Genomic DNA, 6,078 nt, shown 5'->3' on the forward strand with positions numbered 1-6,078 from the left:
TGCCTGCCATAGATGTGGGCAAAACATCAGGAGAGAATGCTTCTGGAACATGGCCAGACAGCCCAGAAAACTCACAGCAACACAATTCTAGGCATCATTCAAGATATTTATTTATTTACAATAGTTATATCCTGCGTTTCTCTACCCCGAGGAGGACTCAAGGTGGGATATAAGGCATTTCTAACCCTTTTATGAGGAATGTAGCCTGTTTGTTTGCTCAATACCAGCTTTACCGGTGTCATTTGTTGCCACAGGGCCCTTTAAACTGGATTATGAGTCCGCACTGCCAGGTAATTTGGGATAAACAGAAAACCTGGGAGATAGGTTCTGTCTGGAAGGGCCCTTACTAGTCTGTTCATCCCAATTATTAACTTGAACTAGAACTAAAAGATACCGTTTTTAGCTTCCACTGGAGCAACGCCAACCATATATTCTCACTAACGCAAGGCCCGAAATCCCCGATCTCGCGTAGCAAAGGCAGCCGGCGTTGGAGGCACCTCAGGCGGGGAAGAAGCCAGGAAAGCACCGGCCTCTTTGGGAAAGCACAATCCCATTACAAACCGAGCCTATTACTCCTAAAACTTACAATAAACCATCTCGAGGGCCTCCAGGTTGAAATAGCTTCGCAGAACTTTCTGTTTCTGTTCCTTTCACCTGTTTTAACTTTTACAAGTCACATTATGGAGGCCAGATCAGGCAAAAAAAAACCCTTTACGCCCTGAAAGCTCTCCCTTAAGTTTATAAAAAGGTTTGTGTACCAAATGCATTTAAAGAGTGCTTTTAATTAAATACAAAACACCAAACTGCAAAAAATTGATGTAGGATTTGCTCCAAATTGCATTTTTAGGGTTGAAATTCTCCCATGATGTCCATGCCTGGATGGGATTAAGTGCTATCTCAATGAAGCCAATTGTATATATTCCCGTTACTCTTTGCAGCATTTGGCTTCATGGAGAGTTTTCCTCTATTGCCCTCCTTCCCCAATGAAAACAACACAAATCTCCAACTCACCTCCTCTTCCTCCTCTGCTGGGACTTCCCTTCCACTGGGGCCCCCGGCCTTGATAAATAATGATATGGTCTTAGGACTGAGGGAGATGATTAGAGCATTATTACGGTTAGCAAGGATAACGAGCGGCCGCTACTTGATCACACAGGGCTGCATCCTGCTCCATGTGCCTCGGGCTCTTTCTTACTTTCATTTCCAGGTCTTCCCAGGCTCAGCCTCGCCTGCCAGGCGGAACGGAACGCTTCCTTGGGATCCTGCCGGGTCCTAGCGACCGCCTCTCATCAGTGCCCTCCATCCCTCCCATATTGGTACCTCCAATAATGATGATGAAGAAGAATCATAGAGTTGGGAGAGACCTCATGGGCCATCCAGTCCAACCCCCTGTCAAGAAGCAGGAAATCGCATTCAAAGCACCCCTGACAGATGGCCATCCATCCTATGCTTAAAGGCCTCCAAAGAAGGAGCCTCAATCACACAGAGAGTTCCACTGCTGAACAGCTCTCACAGTGAGGAAGTTCTTCCTCATATTCAGGTGAAATCTCCTTTCCTGTAGTTTAAAGCCATTGTTCTGCATTCTATTCTCCAAGGCAGCAGAAAACAAGCTTGCTCCCTCCTCTGTATGACTTCCCCTCACATCTTGATACATGGCCCTCATCATGTCTCCTCTCGGCCTTCTCTTCTGCAGGCTAAACATGCCCAGCTCTTTAAGCCTCTCCTCATAGGGCTTGTTCTCCAGACCCTTATCGTTTTAGTCGCCCTCCTCTGGACCCATTCCAGCTTGTCAATGGTGATGATGATGATAATGATGATGATGATGATGATGATAATGCATTTTATTTCTTACCTGCCTCTCCTGATGGCTCAAGGCGGGATACAATAAATTCAAAAACAAATGAACATAAACGTACAATAAATTACTTTTTTTCGTGTCAGGAGCAACCGAAGTTGCTTCTGGAGTGAGAGAATTGGCCGTCTGCAAGGACGTTGCCCAGGGGACGCCCAGATGTTTTGATGCTTTTCCATCCTTGTGGGAGGTTTCTTTCATGTCCCCACATGGAGCTGGAGCTGATAGAGGGAGCTCATCTGCGCTCTCCCCGGGTAGGATTCGAACCTGGCAGCCTTCAGGTCAGCAACCCAAACTTCAAGTCACAAGGTTTTTATCCCCTAGGCTACCGGAGGCTCCATAATAAATTACCGAATTACATAGACATACACACACACACACATTATATGTTAAGCCCTGTTTCTGGGTCTATCTGGCCTGCTGGGTCCAAAAATGACCCCAGTTCCCCTCTCTCAGCTCTCGTTATTGAGATACAGAACATACACCATGGACCATGAACATGAGCCAATAGTGTGATGCAGCAGCAAGAAAAACCAATGCGGTTTTTGCCTTTCTCAAAAGGCAACAAATAACACCGGAAAAGCGGGTATTGAGCATGAACAGGCTACATTTCTTATTAAAAGATTAGAAATGTCTATCTTGAATGATGCCTAGAATTTCATTTTCATACAAAATTTAAATGCAAAGATACAGAATGGGGGACAGCAGTACGTATGAAAAAGATCTTTTGAGTCCTCATGGACAAGTTAAACATGAGCAGACAATGCGATGCAGCGGCTAAAAAAGCCAATGTGATTTTGGCCTGCATAAATAGTATAGTGTAGATCCAGGAAAGTCATACCGTGTTTCCCTGAAAATAAGACAGTGTCTTATATTAATTTTTGCTCCCAAAGATGCTCTAGGTCTTATTTTCAAGGGATGTCTTATTTTTCCATGAAGAAGAATTCACATTTATTGTTGTCAGACCCAAGGCAGCGGGGCACCAAGAACCATACACGGAGGCCAATCTCTATCTAATATCTTTATTAAGTAAATATATAAAAGCAATAAAAACAAGTGAAGAATATAGTTCAGAAGCAGACCTTTCAAATAAGGTCAAATATAGTCCAAAAAAGTATTGTCCAATAAATTATATTAGAGTTCAAAGTTTTAATCCAATAACCGAAACACACACTATTGCCAAGCAATAGTGTGGGGAAATGCCAGAGTCTTAGGAGTCCAAAGTAGCTTGACAACAAGGCTGGATACAATCTTGATTCTTTAACAAGGTCCGTGACTAGGAACAAGGCAAACAGTGATTCTTGGAACAAGATCCGTGGTTAAAAACAAGGCAAGGCAAATCTTGAATACTTGATCCGGGAAGCAAGGAACTGGGGTTGCGAAGTCCACACACGATCTTACTCCTGAAGCTGCTCTGTTGACTCCGCAAAGATTCTCCCGTGTCAGGCACCTATATTGGGGTCTCGTTTTCCCGCCAACAACCTCTTTCCCTAGAGAACGGGAAGCGAAACCCAACTTTGTCCAGATGCAAGACTCCTTAGAATTTCCCAAGGGAAGCAGGTCTAATGAGCCTGTTGTTTGGCTGCAATCCGTAAACTCCTGCGATTCTGTTCCCTCACTCCTCTGTCTGCAGAATAGGACTGCCTCCTAGGGAACGGGGGCGAGGAATGCCCAAGGTCTGTTTTACTGAGTTCTTGGGTACAAACATCAACATCTGGCAGGTGAAAAGATTCCAGCTCTTGTTGAAAACCCCATGTTTTTGTCTTCATCTGCCACGATGGCACTAGGAACAGGACTACAAGGCCCATGAGGCATCACAATTGTTGAACAAAAAAATGAACATTTATTATATACTGTACAGTAGTTGTCATCACAAATCAGTATAATCAGACAAACTGTGAATCCTATCAGGAATTTCTTGTTACTACCATTATTTCCATGTACAATAATCTATGGTACGTACATTTACCAATCCTGTAGGCTCTGGTGTTCTATTTGGCGGATATGCTTCCAAACAAAAACTTTGCTAGGTCTTACTTTTGGGGGAGGCCTTATATTTAGCAATTCAGCAAAATCTCTACTAGGTCTTATTTTCTGGGGATATCTTATTTTAGGGGAAACAGGGTACTACCCCTCTATTTTGCTTTGGTCAGACCACACCTGGAATACTGTGTCCAATTCTAGGCACCACAATTTAAGGGAGATGTTGAGAAACTGGAAGGAGTCCAGAGGAGGGTGACTAAAATGATCAAGGGTCTGGAGAACAAGCCCTATGAGGAACGGCTTAAAGAGCTGGGCATGTTTAGCCTGCAGAAGGGAAGGTTGAGAGGAGACATGATAACTATGTATAAATATGTGAGGGGATGTCATAGGGAGGAGGAAGCAAGCTTGTTTTCTGCTGCCCTGGAGACTCGTTCTGGAGTTAATTTCCCTTCCTAGAGGTAAATTTCTCTCACTTCATATTGTTTCATCCCCTTCAAAACTATGAGTGGTATTTAAGTTGGATGTTAACTTGGGGACTGCCTGTAAGGTGTCTAGAGGTCCGTGGTTCCCAACCTTATTTTGGTCATGCTCCCCCTGAGCATCTCTAAAATCCTGATTCTCACCCCCCCCCCCATGACATATAATTCTTATTATTCAAAAAGTAAACTTCTTTTTACGTGGAGGCAGCCTAAAACTTGGTCTGAACAAGCTTCAGAAGAACACAGCATCAATTAAAGAGAAAAACAAAATAATGAATTGATTTGAGTAATCTTTAATATCCAACGTCATTGCATTTATTTGGTGAGGCTATGTAGGAATATCCTGTCACCTGACATCAATTTTCTTGTGGCTGATAATCATTTTTTAATGCATACAACAATATTGATTTACCTATGAAAGTAATAATTGTGCTTTGGATTTTTTCACAGATTTCTTGATACATTCATATACAGAACACACACACACATATTTGTATAACTTGTAATGTCAAAAAAACACTGAGAGGAGTGGAAGTGTTTGGAATTAAAGCTGCCTCAGTTTTCTGTGCTCATGTCTTCTCTAGTGAACTCTATGCTGTCTCCATTCCTTCTCTATTTGCAGGATTTCCCCCTCTCCATTGTCATCAGCTGATTGACATGCATTTATTCTAATTTTAATGTTTTAAATGTTTATGTCACTATATGTGTGTGTGTGTATACACAGACACACACATACACAGTGTGCAAAAAATGATCAAAAATCTGGAGACCATTAATCTCTATGAGGAGTGTCTTAAAGAACTGGATGTTTATTCTGCAGAAGAGAAGGTTGAGAGGAGATATGATAGCCATGTATAAATGTGTGAAGAGGGAGCAGGCTTGTTTGAAAGGCAAGCAACATGAAAGGCAAGCAACTAGAGAAGTCAGCCATAGCAGAGCACTTCGTGAATCAACCTGGACACCGCATATTTGAGAACACAGAAATGTTATACTACTCTAACAACCACCATATCAGACTACACAGAGAAGCCACTGAAATCCCACAAGCATGTGGACAATTTCAGCAGAAAGGAGGAAACCATGAAAATGAACATAATCTGGCTACCAGTATTTTAAAAAACTCTAAAATCGGAACTGTAAATAAGGAACAACATTCCTAAAATAGAGGAATTCCAGACATGAAACAATCAGGCCCAGCTATCACCTCACAACAAAGGATTCCCCCAGGCAGGAAGCAGTCAGGCTTTGAAACTGCAAGGCCATTCAATGCTAATCAAGATGGCCAACTACAACATTCACACTTGCCTCAAACAGACAAGAATTATTTCTCCCACCCTGGACATTATTTAACAGATATATAAACCTCACTTGCCAAATTTCCAACAGACCTCACAACCTCTGAGGATGTCTGCCATAGATGTGGGCAAAACGTCAGGAGAGAATGCTTCTGGAATATGGCCATATAGCGTGTAAAACAGCAAAACATCTACAGAAATTGTCTTCTACACATGGTACGTATAGGAGCCCTCTCTAGTCTAGAACCCAATTTCAAAGGAATGCCGCTTCCGGGTGCCCTCTTCAAATGCTTTCAAAACGCCCATTAACCGTTTGGGTATTAAAAACTACAACTCCCATGATGCTCCGCGACAAAGGCGGCTGCGTCGCGCGACACGAAATTATGACCTCTCCCTCCCGCTGCCCACCCCGCTCAGACTCGGCCACCCCTTGCTGCACGAGGAGGGCCTCTGGGAGGAGGAGGACGAA

The 6,078-nt window shown here is 43.1% G+C and overlaps 1 protein-coding gene and 1 long non-coding RNA gene across 4 annotated transcripts in view; both read right to left on the reverse strand.

Moving 5' to 3' along the window:
• The window catches only part of zc3h7b (zinc finger CCCH-type containing 7B), a 62,028-nt gene extending 60,785 nt beyond the window's left edge, over positions 1 to 1,243 (reverse strand). For 2 of the 3 annotated variants that reach the window (XM_062982893.1, XM_062982892.1), the window contains exon 1: positions 1,012 to 1,242. The gene's annotated coding sequence lies outside the window, so the exon portion shown is untranslated. Of the gene's footprint in view, positions 1 to 1,011 lie in introns of all 3 variants that reach the window. The other variant, XM_062982894.1, reaches the window with a different exon arrangement.
• A 1,615-nt stretch (positions 1,244 to 2,858) lies between these two features.
• LOC134299609 (uncharacterized) lies at positions 2,859 to 5,977 on the reverse strand. Its single transcript, XR_010006838.1, has 2 exons — positions 5,703 to 5,977; positions 2,859 to 3,647 (listed from the first exon to the last, which is right to left on the reverse strand). It is a non-coding gene; the product is annotated as an uncharacterized LOC134299609 (long non-coding RNA).
• Positions 5,978 to 6,078: the final 101 nt, after the last annotated feature.

This window comes from Anolis carolinensis, chromosome 5 (genome assembly GCF_035594765.1).
Source record: "Anolis carolinensis isolate JA03-04 chromosome 5, rAnoCar3.1.pri, whole genome shotgun sequence".
Lineage (NCBI taxonomy): Eukaryota > Metazoa > Chordata > Lepidosauria > Squamata > Dactyloidae > Anolis > Anolis carolinensis.